This window comes from Arachis stenosperma, chromosome 6 (genome assembly GCF_014773155.1).
Source record: "Arachis stenosperma cultivar V10309 chromosome 6, arast.V10309.gnm1.PFL2, whole genome shotgun sequence".
Taxonomy (NCBI): Eukaryota; Viridiplantae; Streptophyta; class Magnoliopsida; order Fabales; family Fabaceae; genus Arachis; species Arachis stenosperma.
In genome coordinates, this window is record NC_080382.1 from 44,666,978 (window position 1) to 44,686,295 (window position 19,318).

A 19,318-nucleotide genomic window follows, 5' to 3' on the forward strand; every position below is an offset into this window, starting at 1 on the left:
ATTGAGCAAACTTAGTGAATAACAAGTAATGACACAAGACTCAACAAATTGAAGTTCCAGACTCATCAATTCTTCAGGCCCAATCCCATAAACCATGATATTCAATTGGGTTTCATACCATAATACGTTTAAGTTAATGTTTGTGCTCAAATGCTAACTTAAACTTCAATATATTTGGCCCAGAAACTCTTTCAAAAAGTGGCGTTTAAGTCGAAGTTTAAGTTTCAGTTTAAGGTTAAACTGAAACTTAAACGTGGAAATGGAAGAAAGCAACCCAGGAGTGTGAAATGTCGAACACGTTTAAGCTTCAGTTTAAGGTTAAACTGAAGCTTAAACGTGGAAATGAAGAAAGCAACCCTGGAGGAGCAATTGGGTCGAACACGTTTAAGCTTCAGTTTAAGGTTAAACTGAAGCTTAAACCTGGAAATGAGAAAGCAACCCTGGAGGAGAGAAATAGTCGAACACGTTTAAGCTCCAGTTTAAGGTTAAACTGGAGCTTAAACGTGGAAATGCTCCTGGTGCCTTTCTTACTTCTGGCGTTTAACCTCCAGTTTAAGGTTAAACTGGAGGTTAAACGTGGAATTGCTCCTTGGTGAGAAAAAGTGTCGAACACGTTTAAGCTCCAGTTTAAGGTTAAACTGGAGCTTAAACGTGGAAATGCTCCCTTGGTGAAATTCTCATTCTGGCGTTTAACTTCCAGTTTAAGGTTAAACTGGAGGTTAAACGCCAGTTCCAGCATTTCCTAGCCTTCATGATTCTGGCGTTTAAGCTCCAGTTTAGGCTTAAACTGGAACTTAAACGCCATTTCCAGCATTATATGGCTTCCTTTATTGATTTTGTTGCTTCCTTGCCTAGCCTCTTCTTCCCTGAAATCATCCAAACAATTGCATCAAAGTCTTGCAAAATTTCATGAGAAATCTTCCATTAATAGCATTCAAGTAATATAACTAAAAACTCATGGAATTTGAATCAAAATCATACTGTTTGGATGGTTCATTGCTTTGTTATTCTTTTAACCATTCTTGGTTACTTTAAGCTCAAGAAAATGCATAAAACAACTAAAACTAACAGAAAAATGCTAGTGAAACTAGCCTAAGATGCCTTGGCATCAGTTAGTGGGTGAGTAAAAATTGTAAACAACTGGAATAAAAGGGTTAAAGGGATGGGAAGAAAAACAACTGAAAATGAAAGTAAATTGCTCAAACAGAAATTTAAATCAGCAAAATGAAAAAAATGCTCAATCTAGTTATCCTCCAACTTAATCATTGTTGATACAAAATCAATCCCCGGCAACGGTGCCATAAACTTGATGCACGGAAAATTCGTCTCGTAACAAATTTCCTTCGGCAAGTGTACCAAATTGTCGTCAAGTAAAAACTCACTATAGAGTGAGGTCGAATCCCACAGAGATTGATTGATCAAGCAACTTTAATTAGAGGAATGTTCTAGTTGAGCGAACCAGAATTTGATTTGAGATTTGCAGAACATTAAATTGTGGAAAATTAAATAGCAGAAAAAATAAATGCTAGAAATAAAGAGCTGAATGTAAATGGCAGAAAGTAAATTGCAGAATCTTAAATGGGAATGGGGGAAATGCTCATAAAAGTAAATGGCAGAAAGTAAAGAGAATGGGTAAGATCAGAAATGGGGAGTTCATTGGGCTTAAGAGATGTTGCATTCTCCGGATTAAATTCATTTTCATCTCTTCCTCAATCAATGCATTTATTGATCTCCTTGGCAATCTTAAATGATTGAATTCCAATTCCTTGGTAATCCAATCTCTCAGATCTTGATCAATAGCCAATTCCTTGGTCAATTTCTCATGAGAAGAGATGAAGTTTGGTCACTGATTATACCACATGCATTCCCGAATCAAGTATTGGTAGGATTATAGTCACATATCCATCCAAACCCAATTTGGTCCAGCATGAGAAAGCATTTCTAGCATGATCTCTTCATTCCTCTTCCAAGGTTCCGAAGAGATCCAAATATGAATAGTTTCTTTTCCAAGATAACTAACCAATTGGATGAAGATTGAAAGCTTTCTAGTAAAATCAAGAGGAAAGATAGAAGAAGAAGAATGAAAACTAATATTGATCCATCAAATTACAGCAGAGCTCCCTAACCCAATGAAATGGGTTTAGTGGTTCATAGCTCTGGAAAATGAAAATAAAGATGGAGAATACATCATGAAAGTAAAACTAGAAGTTGCAGAGGAAGTAAAATACAGAGAGTAGTTCTATGCCCAAGGCTCCTAAATTTTCCAACCCCCACCTAATTCAAAGCTACTCCTATATATACTACTCTTCTGATATTCTAGTTGGCTCTTCAAGTCTTGGGTATTGGCCTCTGGATCTTGAGTTTGAAGCAGTTATCCTTTTCATTGGGCTTAGCTTTGCTTGCAGAGAGAAAAGGTGAAGTAGGCAGGGACTTTGGCTTAGGACGTTAGTGGTGTCAACGTTAAGTGAAAGTGTGGGTTCGAGAACGTTAGTGATAATCACCTTTTTCACTAACGTTCCTAACCCAAATATGATCACGTTGACTTCAACGTTAGTGGCACTAACGTGACCACTAACGTTGCCTCTTGGTCCTTCGCATATGTTATTGGGACTTACCTTTCCCCATAACGTGGTGAGTCACCCCTTCTCCTTACGTTAGAGTCCACGTTAACTAGGTTAACGTGGCTTCTAACGTATCAATGCCAATTCTTCGAGAACGTTAGTGACACTAGGTTAACGTGGCTTCTAACGTATCAATGCCAATTCTTCGAGAACGTTAGTGACACTTACCTTTGTCACTAACGTTCCAATGTGCCCCTACTTCCCACGTTAGAGTCCATTTTAACTAAGTTAACGTGGCTTCTAACGTAGTCATGCTGGCCATCTCCAACGTTAGTGACAAAGGTGAGTGTCACTAACGTTGGTTCATCATCTCTTTATCCACGTTAGCTTCCACGTTAACAAAGTTAACGTGGGAGTTAACGTTGCTCATGGTGGCTCTTGGTGGTTCACCCCAACGTTAGTGACAAAGGTAAGTGTCACTAACGTTGGCGATCAATTGCTCTCTCCACGTTAGCTTCCATGTTAACTAAGTTAACGTGGCTCATGGAGGCTTGGCCAACGTTAGTGACAAAGGTGAATGTCACTAACGTTGGCTTCTCTTTTGCTCCTTTAACGTTAGAGTCCACGTTAACTATGTTAACGTGGCAACTAACGTGGCCAATTATGAGCTTGGTCCAACGTTAGTGACAAAGGAGAGTGTCACTAACGTTGGCCTTGTTGTCTTCTTCCACGTTAGAGTTCACGTTAACTTAGTTAACGTGACTCTTAACGTGGGCTATGATGGCTTCGAGGGCGTTATTGGCGATTACCTTTCTCACTAACTTTGCAAGCTAGCTCCCATTCCACGTTAGAGGTCACGTTAGTTGAACTAACGTGAATGCTAACGTGGTTCTTCTTTGCTTCCTTTGTCCTGAAATCAAGCAGCAAAGTGCATCAAAGTTCTAATCCAAGTCATGAGACATGCATCATCCAATTTGTCATATAATTCATGCAAAATTCTCATGAAATCATGTAAAGTGCACAATGTATGCTTGAAACAAGATGTAAGTGAATATCTACCCAAAACTAGCTTATTTTCTAAGAAAATGCATGAAACTACCCTAAAAACAGTAAAGAAATGGTTAGTGTAACTGGCCAAGATGCTCTGGCATCACATGCCTTCTTTTATTTTCACCATTAATTCTGTGAATTTTATAATTATGATGAGTGAGTAGTTCCATGACTTGATTGGGGATGATTGAAAGCAACCCTTGAGTTGAACTACTCAAGAGAGAAATTATAATTAGGTTTATTGTTGAATCACCCTCTAATCATTAACTCTAGTCCTTCCCAAGGGAGAGGATTAGGACTTATGACTAGAAACAGATTTTCAACTTGCTTGACTTTCCTTTACCTAGTAAGGGTTAACTAAGCAGAGTAACTTCCAATTATTAATTAATCATGAGAGTATTTCAACAAGAATAGGGCTTCCAGCTAATCTACCCCCAATCAAGGCTTTTATTTAAAATTAATTAAATTCTCTGATTTAAATCTCTGTTTATCAACTCAACCATTTTTGAAAACACCCAATTGATGAAATAGCACATCTCTCTGCAACTCGTTAGGAGACGACCTGGGATTCATACTCCCAGTATTTTAATTTTCAATATTGTGACAACCCCTTTTAAATTGATAAGCGGATTTTTTGTTGGTTAAGGACTGTACTTGCAACATATCCCTATTAATAAATTCTTAACTCGCAAATTTCCGCCACGTCAAGTTGCATTCACATAGATAGGTTGCATTGCATACTCTCTATCATTCCTCTTCACTCCTTTATAGCTTCTCTTGAGTTTAGCATGAGGACATGCTAATGTTTAAGTGTGGGAAGGTTGATAAACCACTATTTTACAGTTTATCTTGTGTTCAATTGAGTGGATTTTATCAATCTTTCATACACTTATTCATATGATTTGCATGGTTTTACATTTTCCAACCTAATTCTGTGCTTTAATTGAAAACATGCTTCTTTGGCTTTTATTTTCTATTATTTAAATCCTCTCTTATTACCATTCAATGCCTTGATATGTGTGTTAAGTGTTTTCAGAGATTACAGGGCAGGAATGACTCAGAGGATGGAAAGGAAGCATGCAAAAGTGGAAAGAATACAAGAACTTGAAAAAATTGCTAAGCTGTCCAGCCTGACCTCTTTGCACTCAAACGGTCATAACTTGAGCTACAGAGATCCAAATGATGCGGTTCCAGTTGCGTTGGAAAGCTAACATCCGGGGCTTAGCAACGATATATAATTTGCCATAGCTTCTCTGAATTTAGGCAACGCAGACGCGTGGATGACGTGCACGCGTCGCATCTGCTAATTTCAATCCATGCAAACGCGTGGACGACGCCTCCACGTCACTTTGCCGCGACCTGTACGAACCAGAAATTACTGGGGATGATTTTTGGGCTATTTTTGACCCAGTTTTTGGCCTAGAAAACACAGATTAGAGGCTATAAAGTATGGGAATGCATCCATTCAGGGGGAGACGACTCATAATTCACTTTTCATAATTAAGATGTAGTTTTTAGAGAGAGAGGTTCTCTCCTCTCTCTTAGGATTTAAGATTAGGATTCCTCTTAAAGGAATTAGGATTTCATCTTTTCAATCACATGTTCAATGTTCCTTTACTTCAATTTATCTTCATCTTTTATTTATTCTATTATTTTATTTTAGTTTGTTAATATTGGCTTATGAACTTTTCCATGTTGGATCTAATTTCTTTTATTAATATTTGAGGTATTTCAGACATATGATTTTTATTTAAATTTCTATATTATTGGTTCTGGTTGATTAATTGGTGACTCTTGAGATGTCAAACTCATCGTGACTGATAATTTTTATCTTTGCTAATTGATTTAGATTCCTATAACTCTAGCCTTTCCTTAGGAGTTGACTAGGACTTTAGGTGTTAAATTGATTTGTCCACTTGACTTACCTTCATAGTTACAGGTTCACTGAGTGGGAGCAAACATATAATTCTCATCACCATTGATAAGGATAACTAGGATAGGACTTCTAATTTTCATACCTTGCCAAGAGTTTTCTTAATTATTAATTTATTCTGTCCTGCCATCTAAATTACTTGTTCCTTATTTTAAAAACCCAAAATACTATTTTCCATAACCAATAATAAAACACACCTCCCTGCAATTTCTTGAGAAGACAACCCGGGGTTTGAATACTTCGGTTAATTATTCTTATTGGGTTTGTTACTTGTGACAACCAAACGTTTGTACGAAAAGATTTTCTGTTGGTCTAGAAGCTATACTTACAACGCGATTATATTTTTATATTTCTGGTAGGGCTTGTGCTTCTAGCACGAGTCCAGCCCCACTCCATCACAACTTGCTGCCATACACCCTTTTTTTACGCCGATTTTCTGGTCACGCGTTCGCGTGGGTGACGCGGACGCGTGGGAGGCATTTTTCGCAAATGAAGCAAACGCATCAGCGACGCGGTCGCGTGGATCAATTTGTGCCAAAGGCGAGCCTCCAGCCACGCTTTCGCGTGGCTTTCTGTAAAGTCTCTTTTCTTCCTTGAGGCACATATGATGCGGACGCGTCGGCGATGCTGTTGTGTCGTATGCCTTTTTTTATAATAATGCAGTATGCAGATTGCAATGCTAATATGAATGTTATGCATGATTCCAGGTCCAATCAAAACTCAAAAACAAACAAAACAGACTAGAATTAAAACTGAAAAAGGAACGATCATACCATGGTGGGTTGTCTCCCATCTAGCACTTTTAGTGAAAGTCCTTAAGTTAGACATTTGGTGAGCTCCTTGTCATGGCGGCTTGTGCTTGAACTCGTCTTAAAACTTCCACCAATGCTTGGACATCCAATAAGCTCTATCAATACCAAGTAAATTTCTCAAGCTTTGATGGAGTTTTTCACAAGCTTTGAGCTCCCAAAATTGATCCTCATATATTCCCGGATCCGAAATCTTGTTTCTACACCCGTCTTCAAGTTGATCATTATTGTTCTAGCCGGGTGGCAAGCAATTTGAATTCTCACTGAAGCGGCCAAACAACCTCCTAGACCCATTCAGTTGAGCTCTACACCAACCTTTGCGTTTAAACTTTGAGAACACGACCATGTTGAACCTTGCTTGACAACTCCAACCACTAACCATCTTCCTCTTACTCTTAATGCCACAAAGAGCCCTCAATTGACCATCCGTCTCTAGTAGCCTATATTCAAGTGGAAAAGTAAAGGTTAAGGATAAGAATTTTACCCACTTGAATGTTGTATTGTACGGTAATGGCTTTGGGAGGGGTGTTTCGAATGATCTTGCAAGCTCTACTCCCTTGTGCTCTTTTTTGACATCTTCCACCTCTTTGCAAGCTTCTTCAATATCAACCTTTTCCTCATGGTAGCTTTCTTCCAATTCAATCTCTTCTTTATTGCTTACCAAGGGCATGGAAGGTTGTGCTTCGTCTTCTTGAATCTCCATCTCTTGACTAACCTCTTCCAAGTCTTCAACCATGATATGCCTTAGAGGTTGTACACCCTCCTCAACATCAAATGCAACCGTCTTGGAAGGAGGCTCTATGTCTTGACTTTCCCATGGAGGTTCAGCATCTCCCAAGTCTTCAACTGCTTCTTCCTTTTTAATAATTACTGCTTTGTCCAGTAGTTTTAATATAAAATTGTATTCCTCCTTGATGATTTCTTTTCTATGACAACTCCCTTCAACTACTCCTTCATCTACAAAGGTCTCTTCTACCTTCACCTTTAGTGCCTCCTCTAGCTCCTTATGAAGTATGGATTTGCAAAGATGATCTCTTCTCTCTTGTTCTATGTCAATAGCATAACTGAGATCATCTTGCTTTTGGATTGATGCATGTGGGTGCTCTTCCATAGAGGGTGGTGATGAGATGGGTGGATCATTATGTGGTTGAAATGGAAGTACACTAGAATTTGAGGGTTGAATATTGGAGGTAGAGGGTTGGTCCATGCGGTATATAAGATTTTGGAGTTTAGAGGTGAGACCAATGAGAGAGGTAAGTGTGTTTTCCATGGAGGTTTGGGGTGGATGGGAGGGTTCATTTGTTGGGAGAAAGGATTCATGGTAGAAAGGTGGTTCATCTTGATAATGATAAGGAGATGGTGTATATGGAGGTGGTGGTTCATGAGAGTAATTGTGTTGGAATGGGGGTGGTTCTATGTATGGTTCATTTGGCTCATAAGGTGGTTGGTATGGTGGATACGGGTTAGGGTCATATGGAGGTGAATAGTGGAAAGGGGCTTGTGAGTATGGTGGTCCAAAGTCATGTTGAGGAGGGGGTTCATAGGCATATGGTGGTGGTTGTTGATAATCAAAAGATTGCTCACCATAGCCATTGCCTTGATATGCATCACAGAATGGTTGTTGATAGTCAATTGGAGGTGGTTGTTGCCATGAGGGTTGATCAAATCCTTGTGACTCCTCCCATCTTTGATTGTTCCAACCATGGTGCATGTTGTCATTATAATCTCCTCTTTCTGCAACATAATTATAACCAGACTCATAGCCAAAGGGGTGAGAGTTCATAGTAGTAAGAGAAAATAAAAACAAAAACTAACAAAAAGAAAATATTTTGAAAAAGATATAATTTTTGAAAAAAAAAAGATAAGATTTTGAAAAAGATATGATTTTTGAAAAAAAAAGATAAGATAAGATTTTAAAAAAGATATGATTTTTGAAAAAAAAAGATAAGATAAGATTTTGAAAAAGATATGATTTTTTTTTGAAAAATATTTACAATAACCAATAATAAGGCACACGTTTGCAATTCCCCGGCAACGGCGCCATTTTGACGATCGGATTTCTATCGGTAAAGAAATTCACAAATATAATCGCGTTGTAAGTATAGTTTCTAAACCAACAGAAAATCCTTTCGTACAAAAGTTTTGGTTGTCACAAGTAACAAACCCCATTGAAATCGATAACCGAAGTATTTAAACCTCGGGTCGTCTTCTCAAGAAATTGCAAGGAGGTATGATTTATTATTGGTTATAGAAAAATAATATTTTTGGGTTTTTGAAAGGTTGAACAAGGAAAATAAATGGCAGGAAAAATAAATTAATAATTATAAAACTCTTGGCAAGGTATGAAAATTAGAATTCCTATCCTAGTTATCCTTATCAATGGTGATGAGAATTATATTTTTGCTCCCACTAAGTCAAGTGGTTAAATTAAATTAACACCTAAAGTCCTAGTCAACTACTAAGGAAAGACTAGAGTTATAGGAATCTAAATCAATCAGCAAAGATAACAATTATCAATCACAATGAATTTGACAACTCAAGAGTTACCAATTAATCAACCAAAGTCAAGAATATAAGAAACTAAATAAAAGTCATATGTCTGAAATACCTCAAATATTAATAAAAGAAATCAAATCCAACATAAAGACTTCATAAACTAAATTGGGGAAATAAATAAAAACAACATTGAACCTGTGATTTGAAGAAGATGAAATCCTAATCCTAATAGAAATCCTAAATCCTAATTCTAAGAGAGAGGAGAGAACCTCTCTCCCTAAAAAGTACATCTAAACCTAAAATTATGTGAATGATAATGATATCTTGAGTCTCTGCATGTTCCCTGACTTTAATCTGTGTTTCTAGGCCGAAATCTGGGTCAACACGCGGCCCAAAATCGTCTTCAGCATATTTTGTAATTTTTGCAGATCGCGCATGTCACGCGTACACGTCAATCATGCGTACGCATCGTTTGGCGATTTTCCTCTCCACGCGTTCACGTCAGGCACGCGCTTGCGTCATTTGCATGAACTCCAATCCACGCGTACGCGTGAGGAACACGTACGCGTCGATGTCCTTTTGTCTAAATCGCGCGCACGCGTCAGCCATGCGTGCGCGTCAGCCATGAGTGCGCATCGCTGTTCGCTGGTTGTCTCCTTTATTTCTTGTACTCCTTCCCTTTTTGCAAGCTTCCTCTCTATTCTCTGAGCCATTCCTACCCTGTAATCCCTGAAATCACTTAACTCACATATCACGGCATCGAATGGTAATAAGAGATGATTAAAATACACAAATTAAAGACACTAGGAAGCAAGTTTTCAACCATAGATTAAGACTAGGAAGAAGTTGTAAAGCCATGCAAATCATATGAATAAGTGGGTAAAGACTTGATAAAAACCACTCAATAGAGCACAAGATAAACCATAAAATAGCGGTTTATCATCCTCCCAGCAGACTTTGTGATTCTTGACACGGGGGAGGATGAGAAGGCCACTATAATTCTAGGAAGACCATTCCTAGCCACTGGAAGAGCTCTGATTAATGTAGAAGTGGGCAAATTAGTGCTTAGAGTGCAGGATGAGCAACTAGTCTTCCATGTTTTCAAAGATGTACATTCAGCAGGTGAAGAAGAGAGGTGCATGCAGACTGAGCTTATTGATCCAACCCTTCAAAAACCCCTTGATGATACACAGCAGAATTTACAGCTCAAACCTCCCTTGGCAACAATCAATAAAATTTCTCCTGACATCAAACCTAAGTTTGGTGTTGGGAATGCATCATCTACCAAGGAAGAGGTTCCAAAAAAAAAAGAAAGTACCCAGAGGATGGAGAAACAAAAAGATCCCCACTGAAGGTTTTTCCCCATGAATGAAGGTGGTGTTGACCAGCAATCTAGCATGGGTTTATACAGTAATCAGAATCCTCTCTCTAGAGCATATTGAGCTACGTTATGGAGACACAGGAAAGAAGTTCAAAGTAAGGGGTGAAGAGCTGAGCCCCTATGATCCTCTTCTTTAAAGGAGCTGACCGTCAAGCTAGTGAAGTTAAAGAAGCGCTTGTCGGGAGACAACCCGATAATTTCGTATCCTTAGTTATTTTTCGTAGTAGTAGTTTCTTATTATTTGATTTTTATTGAGTTTTCACTATTTTACTTATCATGCAGCTATTTTAGAAGCACGAACTGAATATTTCACACAAAAAAATTTTGTCTCATGTATTACTCACTAAAGCTTGAATTCAAAAGAAAAAAAGTGATGCATTGCATGAGAAATTGAGTTATATTTAAGAGTAGTCTTATTTACTTAAATGTGGTGGTATTATTTGTGATTTTTGAATGCATGATATGAACAATGCATATTTGAATTTGAATCAAGGGATGTTGATGTATAAGAAACAGGAATTTAGAGAATTATTATGACTTCTCTGAAATAAATAAAAGTTTAACCCTTGAAGCAAAAGAAACAGCAAAAGAAAAAAATAATTAATAATAAAAGCAAGGTCCAAGGCTCTGATCATCAATGACTAGGGAGGTCAGACATGATTAAAAGCTCAAAGAATTGTTTCCCTAGTCATATGCTTGTGGAGTGATTGTGTCAAGTAATCCTTGAGACAGAACACTTAGAGTCGAGACCAAGTGCGTTTAACAGAGTATGCCAACGGCTTTGAGCACCACTGTCTGGGAGTAACTGAAAGAAAAATCAGAACTCAAAGAGAGTTCTCCAGTTAAGTGCTTGTGGTGTTTCTGTGTCAAGTAACCCTTGAGACAAAACATTTAAAGTCATGGCTAGGCTCAAGGTGCAAAGTACCAAAGATAAATAAATTAAAGTAAATTTTGCTGTGTTTAAGGATTAAACTGAAATGTAAAAAGATTAGAGAATTCATAATATTATCCGGATTCTAATTCCGAATGACAGTAACATTCTTCTGATTCAAAGGAGAGTAAGATGCCAAAACTATTCAGGATTGCAGTTATAAACCCCACTATAAAAAGAGACATGAGGTTAATCAAACTTTCATTCTCATGCAAATTCACATCCTAAGCCTATATTAGTTTTGGTTGCTTGAAGACAAGCAACAGTTCAAGTTTGGTGTTATGATGCGTGAGCATCTTTCTTATATTTTCCTAGTGAATTTGCACTTAAATTATTGAGTTTAATCAAGAATTAATTATCTTTTAGCCACTATGGATGCTACTTTGAGTCTTGTGCATTTCTGTTTATTTTAGGTAGCATTCAGCTGGATTTGATGGAGTTTCTGCCGCAAAAGAATTAAAGGAGAAAACCAGTGAGGAGCGACGCGAACGCATACCTGACGCGTGCGCGTGATTTGGAGCTTTCTATGGCGACGCGTGCGCGTGGATGACGCGTACACGTGACACGCAGAAAAGACTATCGACGCGTACGCGTGACATGCGCCACGTGTAGAAAATGCTAGGGGCAATTTCTGGGTTGCTTTTGACCCAGTTTTCAGCCCGGAAAACACAGATCAGAGGCTGCAGAGTAAAGGAATCAAGTGGCCCCCATCCATCAATTGAAGACTTGATGATTGTTATAAATAATTTTGATTTAAATTCAAATTTGATTTTAAAATTAGGAAAGATATTACTTAATTTTAGAAAATATATTTTCTAAAATTAATTAGGATTAGTTATAAAAAGGGATTCCATTAGTTAACTTTGGAGGCCATCAGATTGGAACTCAGCACATTTTACCTGAATCCTTATTTTCTCTCTAAATCATGAGCAACTAAACCTCCACTGTTAAGGTTAGGAGCTCTATCTATTTATATGGATTGATTTTATTGCTTTTTCTATTTTAATTCATGTATGGATTTATAATTTAAGAATTGTTTTCGCTCTTCATCTTATGAATTTGGGTGGAACAGAAGTATGACCCACTTTCTATTTGAGTTCTTGTATAACTTGGAAAAGCTCTTTACTTGAACAACAGCTTGAAAACATATTCTCCTAAATTTTAATTATCTGGATTTAACAGGATACGTGACATATAATCTTTTTATTTTTGGGTAATTAGAGTTTTTGTGGTATATAAACTGGAAATTTGATCATCACCCTCTAATTGGAATTAATTGACTAAGGAATTGGCTGTTGATAAATTTTAGAGGAGACTAGAAAGGTCTAAGGAATTAGGGTCTAGTCATATATAGTTTTCCATAAATTAAATCCTACATGATTAAAATAGTTAGTAAGAAAAGTTAATCCGGAAAAATAGATAACTCTGAAACCTTAACTGTTTTCTCCATATTTTATTTCCAAACCATTTACTTTGCTATTTTAGTTTTTGCACGATTGTTTAATGCTCTTTGAACATCCAACACTCTTTTCTGTTTGCCTGACTAAGCTCATCAATCAACCATTGTTGCTTGATCCATCAATCCTCGTGGGATCGACCCTCACTCACCTGAGGTATTACTTGGTACGACCCAGTACACTTGCCGGTTAGTTTGTGGGTTATAAATCCCGCACCAGTGAACTTGAGTGGTGGATGTCCATTCTACATTGTGTGAGGGTTGTTAATTAACTTGGTTTTCGCTAATGCTAGTCTTTCACTAAGTCAATTAGTGAGTTGGCTAGGACTTGTGGATTGAGGTTAATTATGCCCTTTTGACTTATTCTCGATGTAGAGTTGACTAATTGGGATTAATCCACACATAATCATCATGTTTGTGGTCCACAACTAGGATAGCAAGCCCTAATTACCCAATCCTAACCAAGAGCTCTTTTAGTATTTAATTTTCAATTGCATTGCTTCTGCTTGCATGTTCATTTTAATTACTTGCATATCAAGTTACTTTCTTGTATATTTACATTTCTTGCTATTTACATTTTCTTGTCATTATCCAATCCCTCTTGTTCCCTCATAGCCAATAATATGCACTTTAATTGTAACTCCTAGGGAGAACGACCCGAGGTTTAAATACTCTCGGTTAATTAGAATTTGTAAACATTTGATTAAGAGAATTCATTGTTGGTTTGGACTATGCTACCAACGAATTGACTTTTTTTTTATCAATTCTAAACCGGCAATAGTTCTCTTATCAAATTTGGCGCCGTTGCCAGGGAGTTGCAATGGTGTTGTGTTATTGGCTATTGTGTATATGTTAATATGTAAATAGCTTGTTTTGATTGATTGGTTTTTTTCGCTAGTTTTAGGAGTTTATTTTACTTGTTCTTATTACCTTTGGTTCCTATTTCCTTTTTATCCTATGAATTCTCACCCATTGCGTTGTGAGTTTTGTGCATTGTGTCATAGGAATTGGGATGATTAGCCGTGCCGTGACAGAGCATTTAGACCTTTTTCACTGAGAGGATGGGATGTAGCCATTGAAAACGGTGATGCCCTACATACAGCTTGCCATGGAAAGGAATAAGAAGGATTGAAGGAAGGCAATAGGAAAGCAGAGATCCAACAGAGACAAAGTATCTCCATACACTTATCTGAAATTCTCACCAATGATCTACATGAGTATTTCTATCTTTATTTTCTGTTTATTTATTATTATTATTCGAAAACTCCATAACCATTTATTATCCGCCTGACTGAGATTTACAAGATGACCATAGCTTGCTTCATACCAACAATCTCTATGGGATCGACCCTTACTCACGTAAGGTTTATTACTTGGACGACCCAGTACACTTGCTGGTTAGTGATGCGAAGTTGTGAAGAAAGTGCTGAGTTAGTAAATGCGCATACCAAGTCGAATGCCATTGTTAGAGATCACAATTTCGTGCACCAAGTTTTTGGCGCCGTTGCCGGGGATTGTTGAGTTTGGACAACTGACGATTCATCTTGTTGCTCAGATTAGGTAATTTTATTTTTTATTTTCTTTTCAAAAATCCTTTAAAAAATTTTTCCTTTCTTTTTCAAAAATCAAATATTTTTCATTTTTATCTTATGATTTTCGAAAAATAAAAAAATCTTTTTCAAAATCTTTTTCTTATCTTTATTTCAAAAAATTGAAACTTTACTAACAATTAATGTGATCGATTAAAAAATTTGAAGTTTGTTACTTTCTTGTTAAGAAAGGTTCAATCTTTAAATTCTAGAATCATATCTTTTAGTTTCTTGTTAGTCAAGTAATCAATTTTATTTTGAAAAATTAAATCTTTTTCAAAATATCTTTTTCTTAAAAATCATATCTTTTTATCATATCTTTTAAAATTATATCTTTTTCAAAAATTTGATTTCAAAATATCCTTTCTAACTTCCTATCTTTTCAAAATTGATTTTCAAAATCTTTTTCAACTAACCAATTAACTTTTTGTTTGTTTGACTATCTCTTATCTTTTTCAAAACCACCTAACTACTTTTTCCTCTCTAATTTTCGAAAATTCCTCACCCTTTTTTCAAAATTCTTTTTAATTAACTAATTATTTCAAATTTTAATTTTAATTTTATTTCTTCTCTTAATTTTCGAAAATCACTAACCCTTTTTCAAAATTTATTTTCAAAAATTCTCCCCCTCTCATCTCCTTCTATTTATTTAATTATCTACTAACACTTCTCCTCTACTCAAGAATTCGACACTATCCTCACCCTTGTGTTTGGATTCTTACCTTTTCCTTCTTCTATTCCTTTCTTCTTCCACTAACATAAAGGAATCTCTATACTGTGACATAGAGGATTCCTCTTCTTCTTCTTCTGTTCTCTTCTCTTTCATATGAGCAGGAACAAGGAAAAAGGCATTCTTGTTGAAGCTGATCCTAAACTTGAAAGGACTCTGAAGAGGAAACTAAGAGAAGCTAAATTACAACAAGCCAGAGATAATCTTACTGAAAGTTTCGAACAAGAAAAGGACATGGCAGCCGAACCCAATAACAATAATGCAAGGAGGATGCTTGGTGATTATACTACACCTACTTCCAAATTTGATGGAAGAAGTATCTCAATTCCTGCCATTGGAGCAAACAATTTTGAGCTGAAACCTCAACTAGTTGCTCTAATGTAACAGAACTGCAAGTTTCATGGACTTCCATCAGAAGATCCCTACCATTTTTTAATTGAGTTCTTGTAGATCTGTGAGACTGTTAAGACTAATGGAGTAGATCCTGAAGTCTACAGGCTCATGCTTTTCCCTTTTGCTGTAAGAGACAGAGCTAGAACATGGTTGGACTCACAACCTAAGGATAGCCTAGACTCTTGGGATAAGCTGGTCATGGCCTTCTTGGTTAAGTTCTTTTCTCCTCAAAAGCTGAGCAAGCTTAGAGTGGATGTTCAGACCTTCAAGCAAAAAGATGGTGAATCCCTCTATGAAGCTTGGGAAAGATACAAGCAGATGACCAAAAAGTGTCCTTCTGACATGTTTTCAGAGTGGACCATGGTAGATATATTCTATTATGGTCTGTTTGAGTTTTTTAAGATGTCACTGGACCATTCTGTAGGTGGATCCATTCACCTAACGAAAACGCCTGCAGAAGCTCAGCAACTTATTAAAATGGTTGCAAATAACCAATTCATGTACACTTTTTAGAGGAATTCCGTGAATAATAGGACGCCTCAGAGGAAGGGAGTTCTTGAAATTGATACTTTGAATGCCATATTGGCTCAGAACAAAATGTTGACTCAGCAAGTCAACATGATTTCTCAAAGTCTGAATGGATGGCAAAATGCATCTGATGAGCGGATATTTTATACGCTTTTTGGGGGTAATTTCATGTAGATTTTAGTATGTTTTAATTAGTTTTTAGTAGAATATTATTAGCTTTTAGGCAAAAATCATATTTCTGGACTTCACTATGAGTTTGTGTGTTTTTCTGTGATTTCAGGTATTTTCTGGCTGAAATTGAGGGAGCTGAGCAAAAATCTGAGTTAGGCTGAAAAAGGACTGCTGATGCTGTTGGATTCTGACCTCCCTGCAATCGAAATGGATTTTCTGGAGCTACAAAAGTCCAATTGGCGCGCTCTCAACGGCGTTGGAAAGTGGACATCCAGGGCTTTCCAGAAATATATAATAGTCCATACTTTGCGCGAAGATAGACGACATAAACTGGCATTCAACGCTAGTATCATGCTACTGTCTGGTGTCCAGCGCCAGAAACAGGTTACAAGCTGGAGTTCAACGCCAGAAACAGGTTACAACTTGGCGTTGAACGCTCAAAACAGCCCCAGGCACATGAGAAGCTTAAGTCTCAGCCCCAGCACACACTAAGTGGGCCCCAGAAGTGGATTTCTGCACTATCTATCATAGTTTACTCATTTTCTGTAAACCTAGGTTACTAGTTTACTATTTAAACAACTTTTAGAGATTTACTTTGCACCTCATGACATTTTAGATCTGAAATTTGTACCTTTTGGCAGCATGAGTCTCTAAACTCCATTGTTGGGGGTGAGGAGCTCTGCAGCGTCTCGATGAATTAATACAATTACCTTTGTTTTCCATTTAAACACGCTTGTTCCTATCTAAGATGTTCATTCGCGCTTAAACATGAAGAAGGTGATAATCCGTGACACTCATCACCTTCCTCAGATCCATGAACGTGTGCCTGAAAACCACCTCCATTCTACATCAGATTGAATGAGCTTCTCTTAGATTCTTTAATCAGAATTTTCGTGGTATAAGCTAGAATTGATGGCGGCCACTCTTGAGGATCCGGAAGGTCTAAATCTTGTCTGTGGTATTCTAAGTAGAATTCAAGGATTGAATGGCTGTGACGAGCTTCAAACTCGCGATTGCTGGGCGTGATGACAAACGCAAAAGGATCAATGGATCCTATTCCAACATGATCGAGAACCAACAGCTGATTAGCTGTGCTGTGACAGAGCATTTGGACCATTTTCACTGAGAGGATGGGAGGTAGCCACTGATGATGGTGACACCCTACATACAGCTTGCCATGGAAGGAGCCTTGCGTGTGGAAAAGGATTTCAAGGAAGAGTTGAAGTCAGAGGACAAAGCATCTCCAAAACCCCAACATGTTCTTCATTAATAAAGTAACAATTACTTATTCCAAACACTTTTACTTCTTACAATTAAATCCAAATAACATTATTGACATCCTGACTAAGATTAATAAAATAAACATAGATTGCGTCAAACCAATAATCTCCGTGGGATCGACCCTTACTCACGTAAGGTATCACTTGGACGACCCAGTGCACTTGCGGGTTAGTTGTACGGATTGCAAATTCGTGCACCAAGTTTTTGGCGTCGTTGCCGGGGATTATTCGAGTTTGAACAACTAAAGGTTTATTTTATTTCTTAGATTAGGAATAATTTATTTTTTTTATTGTTATAGAGTCATTAAATTCTGATAGGATAATTGCTTTTCAAAAATTTTCAAAAATATTATTTTTCTTTATCAATTTCTATTTTTTTTTCGTGAGTTTAGAGTCTTGTTCTAAGTTTGGTGTCAACTGCATGCTTTTCTTTGGCTCTTAATTTTTTGAATTGCATGTTCTTGTTCTTCCTTGATCTTCAAATTGTTCTTGTCAATTTTTCTTGTTTGATCTTTGGTTTGTTTTGTTTTGTGTATTTTTCGTGTTTTTCTTGTGCTTTTTCAAAATATTAATCTTCAAAAAAAAATTTTTATTTTATCCATAAATATAATACATCTTTAAAAACACATTAATTTACTACCCAATTGGCTAGAGCATTGGTTTATATTCTTGATGATTGGGCACCAGTTCTTTTGAAAATCTTTTTCAAAAATAATTTTTCTTGATTTAATCTTGTGCCAAACTTTAAGTTTGGTGTTTTCTTGTTAATTTTGATATAATTTTCGAAAATTTATTTTGGTTTTCTAAAAATTTTAAGTTTGGTGTTCTTTCTTTTGTTCTTGGTGTTCTTGTGAATCTTCAAGGTGTTTTTGAGTTTTTCTTGTGTCTTGATCTTAAAATTTTTAAGTTTGGTGTTCCTTGGTGTTTTCCCTCCAAAATTTTCGAAAATAAGGAGCATTAGATCTAAAAATTTTAAGTCTTGTGTCTTTTGTGTGTTTTTCTCTTCCATCATAAAATTCAAAATTCAAAAAAAAAATTATCTTTTCTAACTAATTTTAAACTATAATTTCGAAATTTTCATATAAAAATTTCAGATTTCAATTTCAAAATTTTTTCGAAAATCTTTACAAAATATTTTTAATTTCTTTTTTTATTTTATTTATTTCGTTTTTATTTATTCCATTTTTATTTTATTTTTATAAAATAAATAGTATCAACATACATATCATCTCCCTTGTTCCATCATGGAATTAAGTGGAAATGAACAGTCCAGGAGGACTCTGGGGTCATATGCTAACCCCACTACTACTTCATATGGGAGTAGTATCTGTATACCCTCCATTGGAGTTAGTAGCTTTGAGTTGAATCCTCAGCTCATTATTATGGTGCAGCAAAACTGCCAGTATTCCGGTCTTCCACAGGAAGAACCTACAGAGTTTCTGGCACAATTTTTATAAATTGCTGACACAGTACATGATAAGGAAGTAGATCAGGATGTCTACAGATTATTACTGTTTCCATTTGCTGTAAAAGATCAAGCTAAGAGGTGGTTAAATAACCAGCCTAAGAACAGCATAAAAACATGGAAACAGCTGTCAAAAAAATTTCTGAATCACTATTTCCCTCCAAAATGGATGACACAGCTAAGGCTAAGCATCCAAGGCTTCAAACAAGGAGATAATGAATCCCTTTATGATGCCTGGGAGAGATACAGAGAGATGCTAAGAAAATGCCCCTCTGAAATGTTTTCAGAGTGGGTGCAATTAGACATCTTCTACTATGGGCTTACAGAAAAAGCTTAGATTTCTCTAGACCACTTAGCTGGTGGATCTATACATATGAGAAAAACAATTGAAGAAGCTCAAGAGCTTATTGATACAGTTGCCAGAAATCAGCATCTGTACCTAAGCAGTGAATCTTCCATGAAAGAAGAAGCTAAAACAGTAACTGCTGAACTCAGTCCTGTGGATCAAGCTAATGAATTCAATCAGCAATTAGACTTTCTAACCC

General features: G+C 36.7%; 1 non-coding gene across 1 annotated transcript; it reads right to left on the reverse strand.

Annotated features, from left to right (window-relative positions):
- Nucleotides 1–15,569: 15,569 nt before the first annotated feature.
- LOC130938532 (small nucleolar RNA R71) lies at nt 15,570–15,673 on the reverse strand. The gene has a single exon (XR_009069695.1). It is a non-coding gene; the product is annotated as a small nucleolar RNA R71 (small nucleolar RNA).
- Between the last annotated feature and the right edge of the window lie 3,645 nt (nt 15,674–19,318).